The sequence below is a fragment of the Octodon degus genome, unplaced genomic scaffold (assembly GCF_000260255.1).
Source record: "Octodon degus isolate 3935 unplaced genomic scaffold, OctDeg1.0 scaffold00047, whole genome shotgun sequence".
Lineage (NCBI taxonomy): Eukaryota > Metazoa > Chordata > Mammalia > Rodentia > Octodontidae > Octodon > Octodon degus.
The window spans coordinates 1,647,890-1,674,488 of NW_004524623.1; the positions used below are offsets into that span (position 1 = coordinate 1,647,890).

Sequence of the window (26,599 nt, forward strand, 5' to 3'; positions counted from 1 at the left end):
GGCGGGCGGGCGTAGGCCAAATCGAACAGAGCCCCGGCTTTGCCAGGTACCACTTTTGTTTTTAAACGGAAAACAAAATCAATAAAACCAAGTCCGTTTCTAAAGTTTTACATTGCACTAATTCAAGTCAAACTATGAATGAAAAGTGCTGTTCCTGGGTTATTAGTTTTAAGGCTATAAACCATCAAGGGTGGTAGTTCTGAGTCTTGACAGTAAAGTTTTAAATGATTATTTTCTTTGAATCGTGCCAAGTAGTAGGGAAGAGAGTTTTTAAGAATATGGATGTTATAGAAACTCAATTAATTCAAAGTACAAATGTAGGAGTTGAAGTAAATGTGAAATTGCATGACTTTACATTTGTGGTGATGAATTAATGATTGTGACAACATTTATGGCTGTTATCCTCCTGGTTCTTTATTTTGCCTGGAATGGAAGAAAAAAAAATTATAATTCCTGAGAGCTGATATTCTTAGATTTTAGTTTTCTCTTGTTTTTGTCATCAGTAGACTAAACTGTCAAAACAAGATTTGGGTAAGTAGGATACATAAGTTAGTTGAAAGCTTGCTTTTCTAAGCCTAGGTTATATTTAGCACTTTGGTTTTTCTTCATATTTTCGTTTGCAGCAAAGGTATCAAGATAGAGTTTCAGATAATTTTATCTATACAATTTTTAAGATATTGTAGAATCAGTTTAATTGTTAGTTACAATTAATGGCTGATACTTATGACATTTCACTGTATTAAATGTTTATAAATACTAACTTAATAAAATCAATTGTATATTTGTTTCCAAATAATGCTATTTATTTTTTAAAGAGGACCTGCTTTTTTATAGATTAATCTTTTATGAGTAGCTTTAATAACACCTTTTGGAAAACACAACAGGTTCTAAGTTCACTTTTTTATTTTTTTCCAATGACTCCTAAAATCTACCTACTGTGCTGTGTAATAAAGAGTGGCTTGTACTTCAAGGAATATATGTATGAATTTTTTTTCCATGTCAGTGATGTGTTGACTTACCTAACACTTGTGGTAAAACAGCCTCTGAAGACCAAAATTGACTGCACTATGGACTCTGGCCAATGATTTTTGAACACCAAGTTTACATTTGGAACATTTAAACTTATATTCTTTTAATTTTGGTCCTAGCTGGTATATCAGTTTAATTTTTGGTGACTTTTTTTGGTGTTCTAGTGCATGTCTGGAATTTTTTTTATTAAAATAAGTTGCTCTTTGCCATTTAGATTTTTGTCACAGTGCCTAAACCTGTCTGCCAGTGTTGCAGCATACGTCATTTAGATTTTCAATCAACACACTGTTTTTAAATTTTAAATGTTTTTTATTCCAGGATTTTTAACTAAGATACTAACCTATTAAGTCAGAAAGTTTTGGTTTTTTTCAGAACCAGGGATTGAACTCAGGCCCTTGCGCTTCCCAGGGAAGCGCTTATTCTACTGAGCCATCTCCCCGGCCCCTTAAGTCAGAAAGTTTTAAGTTGTGTTTTAGTCAAGTCTAGAATTTGGAATGTCCAAATACTGTGCTATCCCAGAAATGAGATTTAGCAGTTTTCTAATATATTTATTATTCATCAATCAAAGGTAGATTTTAAATCATTTAACAGCAGCTTTAGGAAATGGTGGTTTTTGGGTATATCATAATTTGATTATAATCTCTTTGATTTTATCCTCAGTTGTATAAGTTATAGTTAGGGGATTGGTTGATTTGGTTCAAATATTTAGCTTCCTTCTCTTTAAAATGGAGAAGGTAGATATAGTTTCCATGTCTAGTCTAACTGCAGGACATTTTTGTTTAACCCTGAAGAGCCACCCACTGTATCTGGTTCAAACTTCTGATTGTCAGACTCTGACTTGCTACACGTGTTAAACTGGTCTGCCTGTTGTCAGGCCTCCTGGGTGTGGATACAGCTCCAAGGAGCCCAGATCTGCTTCAGGATTCTCTTAATGCCTGGTAAATACCTTAATATTAAGTACATAGTTCTATAGAAAAGCATTAAGCTTTTGTAACTTTCTTTCCTTCATTTAGAAGCAGAAATTGCTGATAATGTCATAGGGTGGATGGATGTTCTTTGTGGGTGGTGAAACTCAAGCCCCTACACCACTGACTGATAATCAGTTTTGGTATTTTGGCCTAGGTTAGGGATGCCAGCAAAGGTTACTCAAGCCTTCCTGTGGGTAGAAATGCTGTGACTAGTTATCTGGAAAAAGTCTAGATAAAATGCCCTCTATTGAGATAATTTGGTCTTCACAGAAAACTAGATCGGATCTGTGTATCTGCTTTATTTAGAATTAAATTGTCTTTGGATGATAAACAGGTATTTAATTGGTAATTTGTTAAAATTTCTTATGGTTACATAGCTACATCAAGATTTTACTGTGGGTCCAGCGATAGAGCTTAGTGGCACAAACACTTGCCTGGCAAGCACAAAGTCCTGAGTTCAATTCCGAGTACAAAAAAGAAAAAAAAAAAGGCTTTTCTGTGAATCTTCTGTATTTTCCCTGGACATAATGTATTTTACTTTTAAAAGGCATAGCACAGTCCCTGATTCCTACTTACATATTTCAGTATATGACATGCTGAACTTCCATCTGTGGCTTTTAGGGAAACAGAAATAAAGAGAAATAAAAGTATGGAAAATGTAGACCACAATGACTTCAGGGGCGATACTGGTTATTACCTCGCTTAAGTCTGTTGCAAATAACAGAAACGAACTTGAACTACTTTTTAGCAAAAGAAAAGGAAGGAAGGAAGAAAGGAATTTGTTGGAAGACCTTTGGAAACCAAGTACAGACAGACCTTATTAGGGCCTGGGACCAGGGACTAGAAAACCTCGGACATTCCATCTGAGGTTTTTGCTTTTCTTTAGTTTATTGATTTTTTTTTTTGGAGAATTTTTTTTTCTTTTTTTGGTGCCAGGGATTGAGCTCGAGACCTTACACTTGCCAGGCAAGCACTGTACCACTGAACTATATCCCTAGCCTCAGAGAACATTTTTTGTGTGTGTGTTTGTTTTTCTCTGTTATTTTTTAAGGTTAAATATAACTGCTCAGCAGCTCTTGAATGTTTACATATCCCTTCATTCCAAGCACAAGGAGAGACTAAATTATTGAGTCTTGAGCAGAAAAACCTGATAGAGACAGTTTGAGTCACATGCTTACTATAGATTTTTCTTTTTTCTAATTCAAGACTGTTATATTTGTACAACCATTTAGATGGTTTGAGTATACATTTTTTCATTTTATATTTTGGAATTATTGGTTCTTAAAGTGTACAGTTTTTCCTGATTGTAGTGTGTGTAGAAATGTGTGACATCCTCAGCGGGATTCTAGGACCCTTGCACAGTTCATACTGCTTCAGGAAGGCTGAAGAGGAAGCTGGTAGGGAGGAAACTGAGGAGCACCAAGTGGGAATTAGAAGCTTGACCTGCAACAAAATTGTGAAAATCCTGTCTGATAACAACTAATCCATTCTGTAGCTAGTCTTTTGTCTATTTCCCAGAATTCTCTGAATAAAATGCTGAGCTCAAGTAGTTCTTTAAGATACATTCATGAAAAGTAGGCAAGTTTTGGAAATATTCAAAATAGAAATACTTTAGGCACCAAAAACTTCAGTTCAGGTTCTTCCTGCTCCATGCAAGTCATTTGGAGTTGGTTGGCAAGGTACAAATTATACTATAGTTTGTACTATACTATAGTTAGTACTACACTGTACTAACTGGTGCATCTATACATATTCATCTTCTTAACTAGACTATAAGATCCCTTAGGCCAAGGAATCTCCTAGAAGAATTCTGGTAAGGCTTTTAGTGTCCCTTTTCTCAAGTTATACTGATTCTGATTTTTTTCAGAGATTCTCTTATTGAGGGGATTTGACTGACCTTATCAGATACAAAAGTTACATTTCTTGTTATTTAGGTCTTGCTTTATCTTGGTCTTAACCATCCAGCAGAAAGTATAAAAATGAAGTATAAAAAGTAAAGCCATATTAATATGCTGAGCTGTAAAAGGTTCAAGTCAACAACTTCTGACATTGCCAGTCTTACGGGAAACCCACTACTATTCTGGACTACTGGACTATTTTGGAATATTTTGCTGAATTCACACACTTATAATATTTAAATGACAAAACTAAACAAAAAAGGGGATACAAATGAAGGACCATTTTGTATCTGTATATTAAAATAGTTAGGATAGATATGTAGCTACTTTCTCTTAATTCAATGAATAGAAAAATTTTTTCTAATAGTGTTTGTAAACAGGATATCATGTTTGCATCTTGTATAATGAATAACCACTAAGACAACAATATGCAATGCATTAATTATTGAAACTATGCTACTAGTCAGATTCGAAACTGTCTCATTGCTATTTGTTTCTCAATAAAATTATGGAAAAAGAAGCCGAAAAAAAAAAAAGAAAAGAAAAAACCCCAAGATTCTCTCATTTTAGTGACATTTGGCTTGCTACTGCCGCCTTCCTTTGGCATTGAAGCTTAGTTACACTGCTCTTTTTCTAGTCCTTTGAGATATGGCAGGCTTTTCTATGAATATTCTGATTTGCTGTGTGAAAACCAAATATATGGATGATAAGGTACTTCTCTGTCAACTAAAATGGCATGGGGAGGGAGAAGAGAGCAACCCGGACGGAAGGGATTCAGCTTTGTTGGTGACCAGTATCTGCTAGTGGAGGGCACATGGAGGGGAGGTATAGAGAAAAAATGAGCATATATAAAGAGATAAAAGGTGAAAAATTTGGTTTGATTTAGAACATGGAAGGCTTTTAATCCTAGGCCATGGAATTTGAAATAAATTAGTAAGCTATGAAATTGAAGTTTTTTGATCCTTGTAATGTCATACATAATTAGGCTATCTGTTCAGAGGATAGATCAAAATTGGGAAAGAAATCATAAAATGAATAAGACGTGTTGTAAGAGTTTTTATCAAAAAATAAAGCCCTGCAATAGAGTACTGGCCATGAGCTGGAGATGTGCTCCTGGGTATTGGTGGGAAATGAACAATTAAATTAGATGCTGGGGAGGAAAGGCATGCATAAAAAGTTGTACTAAGGTGGTGAGCCTGAGAGACTGAGAGAATGTGAATGTAGGTTTATGACTGGGGTAAAGCTAAGATTTTTAAAATATACTTTGTATTTGACATTCTTGTAGGATATTCACATGGAAAAGTACAGTAGAAATGGAAATTGAAGGGAAAGAGATCGAGATTGGAAATAAACCATGTATGAGTAAAAAGGGTTAACAATAAAGGTCAGAAGAGAACATTTGGTGGTGGAGGAAGGGGATGGCTACACAAGAAGAGAAGCCTGAAGGAGATAGAATTGTATCTGAAGATACCCACTTAGCCCACCGTGTTGCATCTGTGGACTTTGTTTAAGGAACATCACATTTCTTAACTTGACATAATACATGGAAACATTGAGCGAAGGCCACAGCTTTCAAAATGACCTTAATAAAGAACAAAATTTTTACTGCTGCTTCCTGGCTTAGCCCTTACTCCCTGGCTTCTTATCTTTCTGAAGATCAGGCGTGCTTTGGGTGGTTTCACCGTCACTGAATCTCCTCGCTTTCCTTTGTAAAGGCGAGCTTCTTACAACTTGCTCAGTTAGTCCTGAACACATTCTGCCCCATGTCCTTGATCCTCCCCTTGTCATCCCCAAGAGCAGCAGAACATGAGCATTTAATTTCCACCAGATGGAGTGCTGTTTGTATCTTTTTAAAAATAAGTCTTTCATGGGCACTTTTTTTTTCAGTGATCAGTTTCTTATTCATAAAATAATTGTTGACATCTTCCTAATCTAAATTAAAAATTATTTTTATTTTATTTTTTAATCTGTCATTTATTTATTTATTTGGTGCAGGGTCTTGCTACACAGCTTGGACTCATAGTGATCCTCCTGTTTCTGCCTCCCCATTGCTGGCATTAGAGGTGTGTGTTACCATACCCAGTTTTGGGGCTGGCACAGTGTGCTTGGGGCTTGGGGGCCAGCATGGCATATGAGATCAAACTCAGGTCCTTGTAGCTTAGATCACCGAGCTATCTTCCCAGCCCTAAAAAAAAATTTATTATAAATTGAGTCCCTCCCTCTTTTTCCCCCTCACAGAATGCCTTGCTTATGTTATTTTTTCAAGTGGTACCTTCATGACTCCGACACACTTGAGTTGGCCAAACTTGCCTCCATACTCTGACCTCTGCCTCTTAAGCATAGTAATCTGGATCCACATTCTAATCTGGCATTTGAGTTATCCAGGTTTGTGTTGATTTAGGAAACCTTAGAACATTTATTGATACACGGCCTGAAGGAGAGCAGAGAGAATTTATTTCATGAGATGACTTATTTACAGGCTGTGGAGCTTTATTGAAGCATGGAGACGACTACAGGTGAAGTGGAGAAATGACATAAAATATACATTTTAGAAGTCTAGCTTCTCTACCAATAGTATATTTGGATTCTGTGTTTCTAAAAATAATAATTTTGTCGAGCATTTGTCTACAGTGATGCTTATGTACAGTATACATTATTAAAAGTAGTTTTTAGCTCTAAGTTTAAAAGAGGACCCTCCTACATTGTATTAATTGGACTTTTAGTAGCTAATTAATGAGAGAATATGTAACAACAAAAAAGCTACTGTAAAACTTGGAAATGAGATTAAAAATATAAAAACCTTTCTCATGTTGGAAGTATACATATGTAGAAATTATGGCTTATACAGTCTATAGACAACACTTGATTTCTTGTTATGTAGACACTCTCAAGGAAATTCTGGCCTCAACTTTGTAGCTCATTGTCTTCTTATTTTGAATATGGAGACTTTTGTTTGAAAACTTGAGCCATAGCTGAAATTTTGAAATATAAGAAATCAGATTCAGTATGTAAATACTTTAAAAGTTGCATTTGTAGTGTTTGGACATCTTATTACGGCTATAGTATGATTTTAAAGTGAGCTTTAGTAGATGATTGACGTGTACATAATGTATATAGCAGACACTGTTATGCCCAGAACATAAGTGTTTTCTATTCTGATAACTTATAAAATGAATCTTTATGCTTTTTGGACTCATTATTTTATTTAAAGTCCAAATGTTAAACTTATTACATTTTGAAAGTAAACCTATGTTGCGTGGTAGAATCTATTAAAAAAGAAAACAAGACAACTCATAAATTGCAGAAACCTAAAACTTATGTTTATTGTTTCATTTTTCTTTTGTTTTTATTCTATTTGGTTGTAAGAGACTGGTGATTTTGGTTGGGGTGGAGGCAGAACTATAGTGCCTGTGATAGGTGGACACTTAGAAGAGTGGTGACAGCTAAGAGCCGTGTCTCCCTGGACATAGTCCAGGAGATTAGATGTGGCAGTGGGTGGTATTTGAGCTCTAATCTAACAAAAATTGAAAGCAAAGGAAGAAAGGTACACTGTAGTCCTTGCTTTTGATTTGTCTTGGTGTGTGAAAATGCCTTCTGGTCAGATTACCCTTGTGGGCCTGGAAGAGTGGATTGCGGCAGAGGGTGCTTTGCTATGAGCAGAACCACATTAAGAGTTTGCATATTTGCATCTTGGTTGTGTTACAAGGAAGTTGGTGTAGGGACGTGAAAAGAACATTGGGTGGTCTGGAGACTGTTGACCTGAGTCTGCTCTTGTCTAAGTCATTACATTTCTTGTGCCTCAGTTTTTGTATCTGCAAAATGAACAGATCAGACTCGGTAATGATGTTACTTTTAAGATTCTGTAAACCATGGGTTGTCTAAATGTCTCCAAGCAGCTGCTATAATTTTTAATAATTATGACATGATTGATAAATTATATAAAATTATATCTTTTCTAGTTAGATTTTGTTTAACTTTCACAAGCTATTCTATTAAATTATTTATAAATGTTCTTTAAGATCTTACGCTTGACATTTGTAGCCTACTATACCCAGTAATTTGAACCTTAGACAAAATTACAATACTCTTTTAAAGATTCAGTATTTATTTAAAAGGTAGATTGTAATGTATTAGAAGTATTATATTGTATCTTACCAGAGGTGATGGCACTATGCACTAGAAATTACATTTATTTCTCTATTTGTATAGTTATGAATTACTTTCTTGTGCTTTAGAATATATCTCAGATGGAAAAAAATCTTTTAGTAAGGTATACTACTAGTGCATCTGACAATCCTAAGAATTTATTTAATTCATAAACTGATTAAGCTTATCATGCAAAAGTATACCTTCACTTTGACTTTTAAAGAAAAAATACTTATTTGACAATAAAAAAATATCTTTTGGTCAAGTATTGATGCCATATATCTAATCCCAGCACTCTGAGAAGCTGAGGCAGGTGGATCATAAGTTCTGTCCTAGCCTAGGTGAATTAGCAGCCTTTTAAGACCCTGTCTCAAAACAACAACAAAAAAAGAGTTGGGGATATAGGTCAGTGTTAAAACCTTGCATTCAATCCCCAGTACAAAAGAAATCTTTTCTTGCCTTTAGCTTTTATTAGAAACATTTTTTCTTTATTATAAAATATTTCACACACATAAAGAATATAAAACATCTGTTTAAGACATAAACATTTAAAAATGTCTGGGTACTACCACTCAGCTTAGTATTGGTTAAAGCTGCCTTGTGCTTTGGCTACTCACCTCTTCCCTCTGCATGGAGGTATTCACGGTCCTGCATTTTGTGACTTTTATTGAACACAAATGACAACTGATAAACTTTGGTTTTCTATATACTTTTACCATTGATGTACCATATCTCAACATATAATATTGTTCAGTTTTATATGCATTAGAGCTTTGTATACATTATATGATCTACTTATCTTCATTTATCTTATCTATGGATCATTGTGTATCTTCCATGACTTGCCCTTTCTTTTTTCCTGAAGCATTATGTCTGTGTTGTCTGTATTTATATGTGTGACCCAGTTTTTTAAATCTTCATTTTTTTTTGTTATCTATGGTCTTTCTACTTTTTAAATTTATTTATGCCTTTCCACATTTATCTATTAGGTTTTTGGTGTTTTCCTATCAAGTCAGCTGTTTGTAATTTTTCCTCTTATTTTCAAGCTTCACCATCTGTATATTAAATACTGCTAGTAATAATAATAATGATAGTAATATAAAATACATATGGATGTTACTGTGTGCTAGGCACTGTTCTAAGCATTTGCATGCATTTTCTTAATGAATGCTCATGGAATTTTTTCAAGGTGATACAAAATGATCATGATAAAGCATATAGTACTAACATTAGTGAACATAAAGATGTTCAGTAATTTGACTGTGATTTAAAGAAGATAGTTTGGCTCCAAAATCTGTTCTTTGAAGCATACTACTTAATTCCTATGTAGTCTTCCTTAATTTTATTTTTCCCATTTAACTTTTTAAGGTATTAGAACAATGCTAGGACATTCAAAGAGGAATGGTCCTCCTTTATATGAATATGTTTTCTTGCCCAATACAAATTGCTCAGTCATAACATAGTTTGTCTCATGGATAGAATATGCTTCTCTTTATAAGATTATAAATATTTTATTAATTTTTTGTTTTTTGTATTTAGGATAGGGTCTACAAAATCTCACTGTGTAGATCGGACTTGTAGTGAACCTCCTGTTTACAGCCTCCCAAGTGCTGGGATTACAGGCACACAACACCACACCCAGTCTCAGTCACTGGGTCAGTGCACTCCAGGGGCAGGGCTGGCACGGCAGGGCACTTTTAATGCCCTGAGCTATTTGGCCAGCTATTAATTTATTTTTGATTGTCAATAATTGTATATATTTATGAGAAATAACATGAAATTTTGATGTACACATTATACAGAGAAGTGATGTATAATTACTACATACATCACTTCTCAAACTTATTTTTATGACAAAGACTTTAAAAAGTTTGAAGTGTTTAACACAATAGCTGTACTTACCATGCAGTATAGTAGATCACTACAATTTATTCTCCCAGCCTAAATGAAGCATTATGTCCTTTGATCAGCATCTTTCCTTTTCCCTGTCCTTCCTAATCCCTACATGAATTCCCGATACAAATTTGTTTTTAATTCTGTGGTGTTTATTTTTGCCTCCTCCATCATGAAGAAAAAGTATGCCTTCAATGACCTTTCTAAAATTAAAAAATTAAAAAAAATTCTTTTGACCTGTGATTTTAAGTCAACTGATTTGTTTTGCTTGTTTGGTCCAGTTTCTCTGTGTTTTGGGTACCAACAACCTCTTGAAAGTGTTTTTGTGACTTTGGATGACTCAATCATCCTAAACCTTGTATTAACTACATAAATTGCATCATCTGTCAAGCAATATTTACTTTATTAAGTAGACAAGTATAATTGTCAATCAAATCTTCCTTCTAGTACTAAATAAAAAAAGGAAGATCCAAAGGAAAATAGTTAAAATATAGTAAAGCTGTTGATAGAGATTGGAAACCACCAATTTTACCTAAACCCCTGATATTAGAGAAGAAAAGTTAACATACAGAGATAAAATCCCTTTATACCTTAACTTTCTTGTGCAACTCTATTTTTTTCCTACAGTAGTTAACTGATTATCTTTTTTTCTTATGTACTGTTATTTTTTATTTTTTTCTATATTTAGGACAGGGTCTATAGGGTCTACAGTCTTACACCATAGATCGGACTTGCAATGATTTTCCTGTTTTCAGCCTCCCAAGTGCTAGGATTACAGGCGCGCGCCATCATGCCTAGTCTCAATCGTTGTCTCATGTGCAGTTATTTTTGATGTCTAGTTTTTACAAGTTCTTGGAATATTTTCTAATATTCTTTCTTTAAACATATTCAAAGTCCTCTGATCTTAAAAAGCAAACCAAAAGTATGTTCATCCTCCTATTCCCTATGATCAAGCTATTTTACAGTTGTTTTTATCCTTCCTAGCTCTTTATCTTCCATCTACCCAAAAATATGCATCGAGTCTTCTTATGTGGCAGGCACTAACCTGTCTTCTCTTGGAGGATACACTATGAAGCAGAGAGACAAAGGCCGCATTCTCAGGGACTTTCCTTCTCAGTTTGGAACTGGTATGGCCTGTTGTAGAAAGAGCAAGAAGACCTTTTATGGCCACAGAAAGTCAGAGCATGGTTAGAATTGAGAGGGCCAGACCATAACGAGCTTTCAGATCCTTATGAGGAGGGTAGATATTGTGCCATGTGATGGAAGCCATTATTAGAGGGTCTGAGGTAGGCAGTGATAAGGCTTATGTTTTTAAATAATCACTTTGGATGCTGTGTGGAGCATTGATTTTAAAAATCAACAATATAAGCAGGCCAAGCACTTTGGGCTATGTAAGTGGTTCACAGAAGAGTTGATACTGGTTTGGACAGGGGTGGTAATACCAGAATTGTAATCTTGTTGATGAATTTGATAGAGAGTTTAAGAAAAAGGAAGAATGATTCATATTATTAGGATAGGGATTATCCAGTCCTTAACAAGAACCAGGGTTTGTTTGAAGGCACTAATGGAGTCCATAAAATTAAATGTGATTAATTCAATTTAATTCCAATCTTTTGGCTTCAAGGTATTTGACACAATGAGCACTTACTCCTTCTAGAAATAATCCTTTCTCTTGGTTTCTAACTCTGTCATTGGATTTGCAGTCATAGGCAAAGTAAATGAATTACCTGTGCTCAACTTCTTCACTTGTAGCATGGAGATATCGTTGTCCCCATTGTATGTAGGTTTGTATAATCCTGATGGAATAGATGTGAATTAATTAGCACAGTGTCTTCCATCATGGCATCGTCCTCATCATTGCTGTCTTCCACGTTCTGGAAACGTTATTTACCTGACCACTTGCTTCTCTGGCAGTGCTCCTTTTTGACATTCTTCGTTCTTGCCAGAAGGGCTTCCCTCTAAATGTCAAAAGTTCCTCAGAGCTCCCACAGTTTTCTACTTAATATATCTTCTTAGATGATCATCTCCTTGGCATTAATTTCATCTGTGCATAATTATCTCCTACCCTAATAGTCACCCACCAAATCCTCTTTCCTAAGCCATCATGTGTATATCCACTTGGTTCTTTATCGCTTCGGTTCTTTATCTCTTCGACTTGGATGATGATGCCTTAGATACTTTATTTTTTACTTTTTATTTTATTATTTTTTTTAATGTATGTATTTGGTACAGGGTCTTGCTATGCAGCTTAGACTCATAGCAGACCTCTTGTTTCAGCCTCCCCAGTGCTGGGATTACAGGCCTGTACCACCACGCCTGGTTTCTGTGGCTGGTGGGCCTGGGGTGGGATCCCGCAAAGCATGTGGTGCTGGGGACAGAATCCAGGTCCTTGCACCTGCCAGGCAGGCGCTTAGACCACAGAGTTACTTCCCTGGCCCACCCTAGGCACTTTAAAGGTGTCAAAACTGAACTTTTTTGTTCCTGAACTGAAAACCACCCTCTCTCACCCAGTTTCCTAGCTCAGTAAGTGGTGGTGCTACCATTGCTCTGTGGCTTGAACCAGAACAACAGTCTTCCTAATTATTTTATTTTATTTATGTTATTTTAAGTTTGTGTCATGTCTTGCATCAATCTTCTGCCTAGATTTCTGCAGTAGCCTCCTACTAGTCAGTCTCACTATCTTTGGTTTTAGGCCAGTCACATCCATTTTTATTTTTGTCATCTTAACTCTCATTTGCCAGTCTGATCATATTACTCCCCTTCTTTAGTTCCTTTTCTTTTATTTCTTTTTTGGTTTGGTTTTTGTGGTACCGGGGATTGAACTCAGGACCCTGCGCTTGCCAGGCAGGTGCCTATTCTACTGAGCTATCTCCCCGGCGTAGTTCCTTTCTTTTTAGGGTGAAGCTACAAACTCTTTTAAGACTTTCAGGATTTGCTTCTGTTAGCCTCCTCATCTCAGCCCTATACTCCCCACATAAAAAAGGGCCTTCTTCCATCACCTTCAGAGTTACATTCTCTGTTATCTTAGGACCATTGCTTTTTTTTCTTAGTCTGAAACACTTTCTTCATTCTTAAACCAGGTTAACTGTCTTATCCTTTACTCTTAGTTTCAGTGTTCCTTCCTCTAGAAACCTCTCCTCATGCCCACCATACCAGATTACTTTCCTGTGCTACTTAGAACCTTTATCCAGTTTCTGCCTCTCTGAGAGCCTTTCTGCACTTGTTAATCGTGTCTTTCATTTCCACTAACGTAAGCTGCCAGGAGCCATGGCGTCTTGTTGCACTCTGTTCTAGCATGTGTTTGCTAAGTGGAGTAAGGAATGAATGCAACCCAGATGGCCCACTTTGGAGAACTAGAACCTTGGGGTTTGAGGTGCATTTGCCTTAATCCTTCAGGATTACACATGGGGGGTTGTGCAGAAAAGTTTAGGTTTACTGTGTGCTTACTCTCAGAGCTCTAGCAGCCTTCAGAATACAGAGGAAGGAAGCAGCAGCATGACTGAAAGTGGCTCTGGAGGGGAAGATTAGCATGGTGTGGATGCTTTTCTTTCCTCTGACTGGGATGCTAGCCAGAATTTCCAGGGCAGTGCTGTCACAGTGTCCCAGGTTTGGGTGTCTCTTTCAAAGGTCAGAATGGCAGTACTTCCCACATCCTTTGTAAGGTAGCATCCAGGGCCACAGTGCCAGATCACCTCCGGGTCCAGAAACAGAGTCCGTGCCCCCGTGTGTAAGTTTCCGTGCTGCCTGGTTGCCTGCTTGCTATGTGGCTTTCCTGCCGGATTCTCTATCACCAGCCTTGCAGGAACAGTGGTCACATAGGCAGGAGGTGGGAGCTGGCTTTTACTTTAGTACTTCCTTTCTGTCTATTAGCTAGCAGAAGTTTTTCCAAGTGGGTTTATTCATTTTTAGCTTCCAAGACTGTTGTAGGTTTTCCTCTTTTTTATATTTTTTTAACATTTTCATGGGACCTGATAAAATCTGACTGAAGGAGAACTTGAGTTCTGTTTTGAAAGGTGTCTGTTTGTATTGCCGCCTTTGTCTTTGTGTGTATGCGCATGTGTCAGCAAGCTTTCTTTTTTCTGATTCCATTTTTACTCCCTCTATCCATATGTCAGTTTTGTAATGCTACATGAGAGCACTCTTTTTCTTTTCTGGGACAAGGTCTTGCTTTGTAATTTAGCCTGTCCTTAAACTCACTGTCTCCTCCAGGGTGGACGGGAACTCACGACAGATAAATGATTACTGTTGAATTATTGTTATTTTTATATTACATATTCTCCTTTAAGTTTATCATTTTATTTAATCATATTGCATCTACTACATTCAGTGATTACCACCGCTCTTATTGTAACTTAACTTTATCATCCTTAAAGATATTTTGAGTCATCCATTATTTAGCTAGAGTTTATCTTTGAGTTGATACTTTTTTTTTTTTTTTTTGGTAGGGAAGGATATGTGCATATTCCCTGAACCTTTCCATTAACATATGAATTTTCCCTTGTCATCCAATGTTTAATTGACGAGAGTATTTATATTTAACAAACATAATTACAAGGCTGGAAAATTCTTATTGTATAAACTGAATTTAATGATATTGCAATTATGGACTATTAAGTTACTAGCATTCTGTGTAGAATAATGGAATATTCCATTATTAAGATATTAGGAATAATGGAATTTTCTGACAGGTGACAAATTAGTATCAGTCACAAGGTTATTGCTGAGAATTCAAGGCCTCTAGTGGTGTAGATAATTCTCAGGGTCATGATATAAAATTGCTTATGTCCTTGAATAGTCTTATCTTTGAATGACAGTGAGGAATAATGGCATAATTTTTTGAATTACAGTGATTTATGGCTTCTGTTGGATTGTTCAAATTGGAATTGATCAAAGTTTGTTTTGTCAAGTTCATATTTTATTAATGTATATGCCTCATGCATTCATAAATTTAGATTACTGTGTATACTTAACTGAAATACTTAATTAAAAAATGTGAAGTTTTTCATTTAATTTTTTTTCTTTTGTATTTTAGGGAAGGTTCTACAAGGTGTTCAGGGTCTCACTACTCGATTGGACTTGTAGTGATCCACCTGTTTGCAGCCTCCCAAGAGCTGGGATTACAGGCGTGTGCCACCACGCTCAGTCTCAGTTGCCCTCTCAGTTTGCTCTGGAGTGAGGCCGGCACAGCAGGCCCAGGACCGAACCCCTGGACCCTGCACCTGCTCTCAGGCACTTTAATCCATTGAGCTATTTGGCTGGCCCAAGTTTTTCATTTTTGTCAAAGAGAGTTTTTCTGAAATGGAAAAACTAGTATTAGTTGAGCTATCAAATAATCACATCATTTTCCTGTCTAAAACTAAATCAATTAATTTTCTCTCTCTTTACTCTTCCTTTTTCATAGGGGAAGTCAAACTCACTGAGCACTCTATTAAATAGTTTTAATTTTTTTTTTTTTTTTGAGACAGAATCTTCCTATGTAGTTTTGAATGGCCTTGAATACACAGTGATCCTCCTGTCTCAGCCTTCCAAGTGCTGGGGTTACAGGTGTGCAGCACCATGCCTGTCTAGATAGTTTTAGAAACATTATTTATCTAACCTTTCCACAACTTAATGAAGTAGATATTATAATCTGCATAAGGCGTCCTAGGCAACAGTGCGGGACTCTGTTTCTGTGGGAAATCTGGGATGCCACACACAAAAAGAGGGAAACACAGGAAGGACATTTGAGTTCAGTTATATTAAAAGATTCAGTGAGCCCATATTTTATGGAGGTGAAAAGCCACTGACTATTGTTAAGGAATTTATAAGACAGGCAGACTTATAAATCTACAATTCTAATTCCAATAAGTAATCATAGAGGTACTGATGTGGGAAGGATTGCAGAGGACAAATTCATTCAGTTTTTAAAGAAAAGGATGAGAAACAGTTACCTGCCAGGTCAGGTGAGAGATTTTATTTTCTGCAATAAGAAGTAAACTCGTAGGAGGGATGCTGAAATTCTGATACAAGAGCAAGTATTTATTTACAGTTTCCGCTACTAAAATTTTCTATTTCTGGAATGGTGGCAGAATTCCGACTCTAAGTATAGTGGTACCTTGGTTTATAAACTTAGTTTGTTTTATGATTTTCGGGGAAGGTGAGACAGTGATTGTGGTTGTCACTCAATGTGTCGTTTGTGAATGAGAGCAAATTTTTGCTGAATACTTTTGTTTGCAAGCAGAAGCATTTATGAATGATGCATTACTGCATTTGAAATATGATTTAAGAACATGTATTTTGGGCCTTCTATTTAACTTACTAGAAATAGTCTCTTAATGATAAATAAAGATGCTCTAGTTTATAATACCTGTTGTAGAATTTACCCATCCAGCATTGACAAGTTTTTTTCTTTATATTAAATGGTCCAATCAGTGAGGCACTGCATATTTACTTATTTATTTATTTGGTGCATATGTAAGTTTTGCTTTTATCAGATACTTGCACATGGCTCCTGGTACAGGGAAACCAAAAGTAAAAAGCAGCAATCCCAAACTTCCCTCTCTCTATTTGTCTTAATTCTCTGGAGTAAAGTTTTGAATTATTATTCTTCTGGTAGTTAATTCTGTAATTTTACTTAATGTAGCTATAACACTATTTATTAATTCTGTTTGAGATAATATTCAGTTATGAATGATAAGGATGTATCTGCTATCTCATCATTCTGTTTACCGTTGTTTACTATTTATGCTGCTGTTCTATGCCCCTGTTGTTCACTTTTGGGACATTAAATACTGTGCTGGCTCATCAGCATCTGGGAAGCTGTAGGCTGAGCTGCTGTGAGAAGAAATTGTAACTTACATGAAGAGAAGTTTATTTCTCTGTCCTGCCTGCTGACTGTCTGTGCCTCCTGACCTGTTGAGTCCACCTTCTTTGTCAAGGAGCTTCCATCTGCAGTCCAAGTGGGTGGAGGAGGCAGTTGTTGCCGAATCCTAGCAGGGAAGAGCAAATGCAAAGCCAGGGAGGATGACCTGGAAGTTAAGACATCATATTGACTTACATATCACTACCAAAACTTCGTACCATGTTAATGTCAAGCTGCAAAAGAGACTGGTAATTGTGGCTGCATGTTTAGCTAAAATTTTAGAGGTTCTATTACTAACATGAAAAGAGAATGGATTATACCTCTTGTAATCTAGTCAGTCTTTCCTAACTCTTAAAAGAGAAGGATCCTGGCTGTGGAGATAGCTTGTGGCTTAAGTGCCTGCCAGGCAAGCTCAAGATCCCGAGTTTGGTCCCTGGTACTACATGCAGCGCCAGCCCTGGAACCCTGGGCATGCCGTGCTGGCCACTGAAACCAGGCATTGTGGTACACGCCTGTAACCCCAGCACTGGGAAGACTGAGACAGGAAGATCATTGTGGGTCTGAACTGCGTAGTAAGACTGTATCAAAAAATTAAAGAATATACAAAATAAAATAAAAAGGTAAGGATGCTGATATGAGTATCTTTTCCTTCACTTTTCCTTCTGGCCTTCCTTACATTGTGTTGTTACATAGTTTTTATTTTTACAATGTAAACATGCTAATATTTGTGGTGTGTTCAGAACCTTGGTCCATAGTTCTCTAAAAGCTTGTATTATCAGGACTATGTTCTTACTTCTGTCTTTAAAAAATGAGATATTAGAGTAGTTTTTTCTTTAGGTCTAAGGTTACGATCGCTGGGTCTCTAAAAAGGAAATATATTTTCCTAATGTTATGGTGAGAGGATTGTTCTTTCTTTCCTTTTTTTTTTTTTTTTTTTTTTTTTTGTGAAACAGGGGATTGAACTCAGGCCTTTGTGCTTGCCAGGGGTTCTACTGAGCCATCTCCCGGCCCCTGTTCTTTCTTTTCTTATATTTATTTTATTGGCTGAAAATCAGAGCAGATCTGATTGAATCTGTACAATCTGGTTCCAGATACAGACATCTTGGATCACTAAGAAAGTTGTAGTGATTATAGCTAATGCCCAGGGAACTTAAGATCACTTTAGGGAAGAAAATCTTTACATCCGCTTGTTTTATTGTAAGCAGGACTACTGAGGTTTTTGTTTTGTTTTATTTATTTGTTTTTTGCATACCAGGAATCAAACTTGGGACTCACACTTGCTAGGCAGGTGCTGTGCCACAGAGCTGTCCCCAGCAGGGCTACTCAGTTTTGCAGCGGAGTGAAATCTTTAGTTTTTGAACAGTTGAGACCAGTTCGTCAGCTGTGGGTGACCAAGGTGAAGTAGGACTCTTTGAGTAGTGAGTGTTTAGATGTAAGAGGACAGTCGTGTCTTCTGACCAAACTAAGAATTTCTTCAGGCTATTGAGTCATAGAAAGGATGACTAAAGGGAGGGGGTCTCTTGTCATTGGTGTTCACTTCTCATTCTTCCAGACTATGTTCTCTCTCTGACCCTTCCTCCCTCCTTTTCTCCCTCCCTCCCTCCCTCCCTTCTGTCCTTTCTCCCTTTCTCTCTTCCTTCTTTTCTGGCTTACCTGCTTCCTTCCTTCCTTCTTTCTTTCCTTCTTCTTTCTTCCCCCTTTTTAAAATTGTTTCATTTGTCACAGTTATAATTTATAACAAATAAGCTTTCAAATTGAGTGCTTTATTTTGCCTGAATTGCATAAGTTATAAACAAGAACTGTAATTTCAGGCAGAAGAGTTTCTAAACTTGGGGAATTTTTAATGCAGTAAAAGAGATAAAGTTCAGTCTAAATTCTTTTTTTTTTTTTGGCTTTAGTAGAAGAGATTCTTTATTTTGCTCTTGATTGGGATAGTCATACTGGATTTATTTATTTTTTTTTTCAAATTTTATTGACAAACAGATAGCAATGAGACAGTTTCAAATCATATCGGAAGGACAGTTTCAACAAATAATACACTGCATATATTCTTCTTAGTGGTTAATTGCTGTACAAGATGCGGACTTGTGATCCCATTTACAAACACCATTAGAACAAATCATTCTATTCATTAAGAGAATGCAACTATATATCTATCCCAACCTCTTTGAATACTAGTCTAAATTCTGAGTATATCATTGTATCTACTCATTGTATATATCATTGTATGTCATGATATATCTGACCATGTAACCTCATGCAAATTAGTCTTGGAGGTTTAGTTTCAGCTACTTTTTTTTTTTTTTTAAGAACTAGGGATTGAACTCAGGCCCTTGTGCTTGCCAGGCAAGCGCTTATTCTACTGAGCTATCTCCCCAGCCCTTTAGTTTCATCTAATCCCCAAATCCCATGATTTCAAATTCCAAAGATAATTTTTTTTTTTTTTTGTACTAATTTTCCCCGGGGGCCAGATGGGAGCTCTGCTCCTTATCTTTTTTTTTTTTTTTTTTTCATGTTTTGAACTGCTTTATTTGTTTAACAGGCAGAAGACAGGTCTATGAGAGATATCAAACTTCTGTTATTACCAAAGCCAGTGGCTAAATGTATGCAGCACTCACAGAAAGTAAGTGATTTTCCTGGACTTTAGACTTGGTGGCTAGTTTGCCTGTTATGTTATGTTATGTTATGTTATGTTATGTTATGTTACATATGCTATGATGTTATTTATTTATTTTTTAATTAATTTTAATGAGAAAGAAGTAGCAATGAGACAGTTTCAAAACAGATTAGTAGGACAGTTACAATAATTAATACATTGTATATTGTCTTCATAGTAGTTAGAGTACCAGCTGCAGACATCATATCTTTTTTTTTTAATTATTTTTTCAGACATGATATCTTGTCTAAACACTATTAGTACAAATCTTTTTCCTTATTGAACTAAGAGAAAGCAGTTGTATATCAATCCTAGTATTTTATATATATATATACACACACATATATGTACATACATATATATATATATTTATTCTTTTTTAAACTACAAAATGGTCCTTCATATATATCCCCCTTTTTTGTTTAGTTTTGTCAGAGATAGTCCTTCATATATATCCCCCTTTTTTGTTTAGTTTTGCCATTGCCATTCAAATATTGTAGGTGCTTGAATTCAGCAAAATAACTCAATATAGTCCAATAGTCCATAATAGTAGTGGGTTATCAACAGAACTGGTAATGTCAGAAGTTGTTGACTTGAGCCTTTTACACCTCAGCATATTAATATGGTTTTGCTTTTTATATCTCATGGTTATGCTTTTCTGCTGGATGGTTAAGACCAAGGTAAAGCAAGATCTATATAACTAAAAAAGCAACTTTTGTATCTGACAAGGTCAGTCATCTGCTCCTTCTCTTTGTATTTCCTCCAGGATGATGGTTAATAGTGAAGCAGTTATCTAATTGCAGAACATTGTTTGTCCCTTACATATTACAAAGCAAAGGAAAGCTATGGAAGATTTAACACCAATAGTTAATATCATTTATGCTCATAATTTTCGTTGTTGCCCATAGTCACATGGTCCCACCCCATCAATCACAAGGGGGCCATGAGGTGCATTTTTACCATGCGTTTGAAAATGGAGATCCAGAAACACTTGGTGAGTAACAACAGTGGCTGCCAATATGAAGTACTTAGTTGGGGGCTGATCCGAGGATAAAATTAGATTATACACGCACATGCATACTGAGCAGGTGAGGTCGGGCACATCCAGGGTGGTATGGCTGTAGTGTGCACGCACACTGATCACTACGCAAACGCAGTTACCTAGTACTGGTGCGCAAAAATTATTATTAATAATATAGTAATTTATGAGCACATGAAAATATTTAAGAATATGAAATGTTTTTCTTGGTTTATTTTCTTTCTTGTATTAACAACAGTAAGTTTGAATATGAACTCAGGAACTGGAAAAGCAAAATCAAGAAAGACACTATTTTGAAACAATGAAAAACAACCATACTTACCTAGTTTTATGGAGATTATGATTGTAGGTGTGGAACAGATGGTATGGCCTGCATGTTGTATGCAGTGCTTTACATGCTAGATCTAGCTCTGCTCTACTGTTTCATATAAAAAAACTGCCAGAAAATAAGCAAATAAAAATTGTCTTACTAAAGAGATAACTCTAAATCCATCAAATTTTAAAAAATCCTTATTTTCAAACATTGGTATATAAGGACAGGTTTTTTTTTTTCTCATTTATGTATTTGGTACAGGGTCTCACTATGTAGCTCGGACTCATAGTGATCTTTCTGCTTTCAGCCTCCCTAGTGCTGGGATTATAGGTGTGTGCTACCACACCCAGACTGGATAGGCTCAGCTTGTCAGGGGTGGGGCTGGCATGACCTGCGGGACTCAGATCAAACCCTCATCCCTGCACTTGCCAAAGCAGGTGCTTAGTCTGAGGAGCTATCAATAAATCTTTATGAGCTGGCCCTATAAAGACAGTTTTTAACAACACACTTCACAATTAATATTTTGGTACTTATAAATGTTGATTTCTGATATAATAACTATTCTCCAAGATTTTACCTTACTTGACAATAGAATTCTGTTATTCTTGAGCATTTCCAATTGCCTTGATATTCAACTAACAGGTTTTTATTGGTAGACATTACATGAATTAATAATACAATATATATGCTATAGATTCAAAATATATTGAATTTGTTAATGAAATAGAGTTTTTTGAAGATAGAACTAATTCAGACTTTACTTTTTATCCCTTAGCAAGACATATACTTTTGTAAATTTCTAAAAGTGATACTAAGAAGATTGTCTTGTAATATTCTGATTGCCATTTTCAGAAATCAATCATAATTAGTCTCCCACACTTTGATAAAATAGTGCAAAATTTTGCATTTGTCTTCTAGCTACATGGAATAGGAAGTGTACTAAATTGCATCTAGAAGTGGTAAGGCATCTTAAAGACTACTGATACTGTTTCCTTTTTGTTACTTCCTAAATATGGGATAATTTGTAAATATATTTCTTTGTTCTTTATTTGATAAACTTTTCCTGTGCTTGCTGTATGCCAAACAGTGAGTCAGATAAGCAGCTCTTGAAGTGTGAATTGTGAGTCACTGGAGCCTCTGAGACCCTTTTGCGGGATTTACCAAGTCAACTATTTTGATACTAACAGCAATTATCTTTTTATTTGTATTTATTTATTTATTTATTTATTTATTTTACTCCCTTGACATTTGCACTAATGTTGCAAAGCAAAAGTGAGCAAAACTGCTAGTGTTTGGTATGAATTAAGGCACCAAACTTTATTTATTTATTTATTTTTATTTTTTTCCCATAATTTTATTAGAAAAAATAGCAGTGAGACAGTTTCAAACCAAATTGGTAGGACAGTTTTAATAATTAACACATTGCATACATTCTTCCTAGTAGTTAATTGCTGTATAAGATGTGGACTTGTTATCCTATTTACAAACACCAGTAGAACAAATCCCTCTATTCATTAAGAGAATGTAACTATATATCTATCCTAACCACTTTGAATACACAGATACAAAATGGACATTCATCTGTATACCCTTTTTTTGTTAAGTTCCGTTATTTGAATGTAATAGGTGTGTAAACTCAGCAAAATATTCTAAAAGAGTCCAGTAGTCCATAATAGTATTGGATGTTCCGCTTCACTGGCAATGTCAGAAGTTGTTGACCTGAGTCCCCTACAGCTCAACATAACAGCATGGCTTTACTTCTTACACTTTGTTTTTGTACTTTTCTGCTGGATGGTTAAGACCAAGGTAAAGCAGGACCTATGCAACAAGAGTTGTAGCTTTTGGGTCTGAAAAGGTCAGTGAAATCCCCTCAGTATTTATGCTGAGATCCTGTACCTCAGATTGTAGAACCTTTGTCAGTGCAGCCATGTGGATGAGTCACGGCCATTGCTTGGCCAATGTGCTCTCTGTGAAAGCCTGAGAGAGTGTTTTCTCCCCATGTGACTCTCCTTAGGCACACTCTACATCATCGATCACTTTCCTCTTTGGCCCCATAATCTCTTTTTTCAAGTTAAAAATGTAAATTTTAAAAACACCCACTGTGAGCTTGAAAGCTTCTGATCCATTGAAAACTTTTCTGATGAAATCAATGGTGATAGTAATAAGCATGATTTTTGATATCATATAATGAAGTACATCAAAAATGAAAATCGGTATAACCCAGTGAACCAGTGCTTTCCTAATGAACTGAGACAACTGCAGCATTAGAAAGTCAAATCAAAATTCAAGGTAGTCCAGTGGGTTCAGTGGAACCATATGGGAAATTCATTCACACAATTTCAGACTACCATGTGTTGATTTTTGTGGTGATAACAAAGAAGACTATGTACAGTTATCTGGAAAGGTTGTTAAAATACTCCTTCCTTTTCCAACTACTTATCTGTGTGGCAAGACTTTCTTCACTCATATTTTTCAACCAAAACAACATTGTAACAGATTGCAGAATCAGAGATGGTAATCTAATCGTTTTAAGCCAGATATTAAAATGTTGAAATCTTCCTAATATATACATGGGGGAAGGAGAGATAGACAGATTTTGTATTAGATACAGTTATTGTTCAGTAAAATGTTGGTTCTGTAAATGTATTCAACTTGTTCAAAAATTTGTATTACTTTTTATAAATTCAGTTTTGCAAGTTATTTTTAAATTTTTATTATTTTGTTCTTTCGAGACAGGGTCTTGTAATGTAGGCTGGCCTTGAACTCACTGTGAAGCCCAAGCTGTCCTTGAACTTAGCCCATCATCCTGCCTCAGCTTCCCAAAATGAGTGTTAGGATTACAGGGGTGTGGTCCCACACCTGGCTTATTGTTATTTTTAATGAAATAGCAAATATTTAAAATTTTTCTCAATAATTTCTAATGTAATTTTTTGTCTTTCTTCTTTTCTTGTCATGGTGATAAAAGATCCAAACCCACAAATTAAAGAAGAGGTTTATCTTGGCTCACATTTTTGGCCCATGGTCAGTTGGCTTGATGGCAGAAACAGCAGGGCAGAAGGCTCTGACCGAGGAAGGCTGCTCACGTCATGATGGCCAGGAAACAGAGAGGGGGAGGAGTCAGGAAGAGACTTACCCTTCTAGGCTGCACCCCAGTGAGCTGACTCTTCTTACCATAGACCCCATCTTCTAGTGGTATTTCTACTTCTGAACTTCAGTGGATTAATCCCATGAAACAGTCACCTTTCAAAAGTCCAACCTGTGAAGACATGAGGCTTTTGGGGCCTTGTAGATCTAAATTATGACAACACTGATAAGTACATCCACGCAAGCAAAGTGTTTGAAAGGTAGAGAATTCGGAGACATCAGAGTTTGAGGATGGATAATGGCCGTGTCTCATCTGTATGATTGACACTGACAAAGGATCTACGAACTGCAGTACAGGGTTTCAGGTTAAATCCTGAAGGGATTTGACTGACCTTATCAGATACAAAAGTTACATTTCTTGTTATGTAGGTCTTGCTCTTTCTTGGTCTTAACCATCCAGCAGAAAAGTATGAAAATTGAAGTATAAAAAGTAAAGCCATATTAATATGATGAGCTGTAAAATACTCAAGTCAACAACTTTGGACATTGACAGTCTTATGGAAAACCCATAACTATTACAGACTATTGGACTATATTGGGATGTTTTGCTGAATTCATGCACTTACTGTATTTAAATGACAATGGAATGCCCTTCTCTGACAAAACTAACCAAAAAAGCGGGATACAAATGAATGACCATTTTGTATCTGTATACTCAAAATAGTTAGGATAGATATACAGCTCCATTCTCTTAATTCAATGAACAAAGAGGTTTGTTCTAATAATGTTTGAGACAGGATATCATGTCTGCATCTTGTACAATAAATAACCACTAAGACAACAATATGCTGCAATGTATTAATTATTGAAACTGTGCTAGTAATTGGTTGTGAAACTGTCTCATTGCTATTTGTTTCTCAATGAAAATATTAAAAAAAAAAGTTTGGGGATGAGCAGCACTAGAGACACAAAACTGAAAGGATAAACATAAAAGAGTAGTTCTTTCTTTCTTTTTTTAAAAGAGTAGTTCTTAATATACCTCTTCTTTAGTAACACCCATGTACCTTAGCCCTCATGAACCTAGAAATAATTTTCCGTTTTTTTTTGAAATTTCATAGTGCTGTATTCCTAATTTTGTTAAGACATTTGCATATCTCATGTTGCTATTTAGGATCTGTTTTCTGACAGCACAAATTATATGATTTTTGTAATTCACAAGCGTATGATGCATTGTTTTGCATGTAGTAAGAATTTATGTAATATTATGGAGTAATTTTAAAATTATGGAATAATTTTAAAAATTCTCTTAGAGTCACTTAATAAGTGGCTTAGAAGATTGAGAATTTTTGATAGTTAAGGTTCTGATTTTTTTCTTAAAACAAGTACAGTGGCAAAGGGATCTGTATTTAACCAAACAAATTCTATCTAACTGGCTATTTGTTTGAGGCAATAATTAAGTGATTGATCAAATCTCTCGTGTGAACATAAGTTGATCATAAACTGAGTGTCAGGTACTGTGCTCATTAAAAATAACATTTTTATAGAAATTTATACAGACATTTAGATTAGTGATTTCCAAATGCTGGCATAGGATAAAGGTTCTTCTATACAAAATGAGAAAACAGTAACAATAACTTTGCCTCCAAAACTTAATATATTTTGCCTAAAAGAATCTCCTTTTTCTTAAGATTGCTTTCCTCGTTTTTAGTGTTAACGTGATTTTTCTTTTCTGATATTGGTGATGAAATGAGGGTTTTGTGGGTTTTTAGAAATTATTCCTACTTGACAAATTTCACATTTGGTCATTCTTCATTAATTTCTTCATTTTTATGGGATATTTTACCAGCTGTAGAAAATCACTGATACAGGTTTTCCTTTCACATTTATTGGCAAGGAACTTGACCTTTACGGTTGTCACTTTAAATCTGCTACTTTAAATCTGTCCACTCATTTATTCTGAAGCTAACTATCAATTTTGGGAGATCCCTCGATTCACTGTTGATACCACCCCTCTTTAGTAGTTTATTGTTCAACTGCAGGGAAAAATTCAAAGAAAAAACCAGAACAAAACACTAGCAAACAATTCTAGCCAAGTTTTGTGGTACTAGAATTTTGTGAGAAAAAGTAAACTATTTTTTTCTGAAGAAGTAGAATTTTTTTCCCCCCAGAATAAGGCCTTTGAATTATCTTTTTTTTTTTTTTTTTTTTTTTTTTTTTTTTTTTAAAGTACTTTTTTGTGGTACCTGGGATTGAACTCAGGACTCTTAACTTGCCAGGCAGGCTCTTGTTCTACTGAGCTATCTCCCTGGCCCCTAATTTTTATTTATTTTTTTGTAGGAAAGGGTGTATAGCATGTTCAGGGTCTCACTACTAGATAGGACTCATAGTGATCTGAAAGTTTGTAGCCTTCCAAGAGCTGGGATTACAGGGGTGCGCCACCACGCACAGTCTCAGTTGCTGTCTCAGCTTGTCCTGGGGGCGAGGCCAGCATAGCAGGCCCAGGGATTGAACTCCATCCCCTGCGCCTGCTTGCAGGCGCTTTAATCCGATGAGCTCTTTTGCTGGCCCTTGAATTTCCTTTGGACTTCAATTCAGGTTGCATTTTCTACTTACCTTCTCTTTATCAGAACTGTAGTAATTCTGGAGCAAACAGAATGAGCTGACAGAGATAGCATGGGATACAAAGATCCTGAATAATTGATACCAGGAGATAATTTTTATTGGGTCTTTAA

The 26,599-nt window shown here is 35.8% G+C and overlaps 1 protein-coding gene across 1 annotated transcript in view; it reads left to right on the top strand.

The window, feature by feature from the left end:
• The window catches only part of Msrb3 (methionine sulfoxide reductase B3), a 216,476-nt gene that overhangs the window by 691 nt on the left and 189,186 nt on the right, over positions 1-26,599 (top strand). The window lies entirely within an intron of this gene.